This window comes from Trematosphaeria pertusa, assembly GCF_010094035.1.
Source record: "Trematosphaeria pertusa strain CBS 122368 unplaced genomic scaffold BU26scaffold_32, whole genome shotgun sequence".
NCBI classification, from domain to species: Eukaryota; Fungi; Ascomycota; class Dothideomycetes; order Pleosporales; family Trematosphaeriaceae; genus Trematosphaeria; species Trematosphaeria pertusa.
Window position 1 is genome coordinate 28,436 of NW_022987243.1, and position 733 is coordinate 29,168.

A 733-nucleotide genomic window follows, 5' to 3' on the forward strand; every position below is an offset into this window, starting at 1 on the left:
TAGTAGTTACTAGCTCTAAGAGATAATTATAACTAAAGAGTTTTTAACTAGATAATTATAAGTAGATTTTAGTAATTATAATAGTAAGAGTAGTAGATAATATATAGATTCTACTATTTCTTATTATTATAGATAAGAACTACCTTTTAGCGTAGTATAAGAGTAGCTAGCTACTACGTAACTAGGTTATAGCTATTTCTAAAAGTAGCTAAATAATAAATAAAGTTAGTATTATATAGTTAAAGTACTTTAATATATATACTAAAAGTTACGTTATAGATATATATTACCTACTAATTTTAGATAGCTATAAAAGCTATAGCTCTATTAAATTCTAGTAGTACTATAAGAAAAATAAAATTATAGCTTTTTATATACTAGTATATTTATTATACCTTCTATAGCTACTTAATATTAGCTACTTCTTACTATTAAAGGTAGTATATAGCTACTAAGTTAAAATTCTAATACGTAGCTATATTAAATATATTATAAAAACTAAGTTTCTATCTATATTTTACGTAGCTTTTTACGCGTTAATTATAGATAATAATATTAGAGTAGAATTTAGAGGCGCTAGCTTAGTTCTATTTAACCTAGATTTAGTAGTATTAAAGCTTAAAGTTTAATTATACACGCTAATACTCTCTACTACTAATACTACTACCTAGAAGTATAAAATATCTAGTAATCTTATTAAAGTAAAGTTCTAATTAACTCTAATTTAATTAAA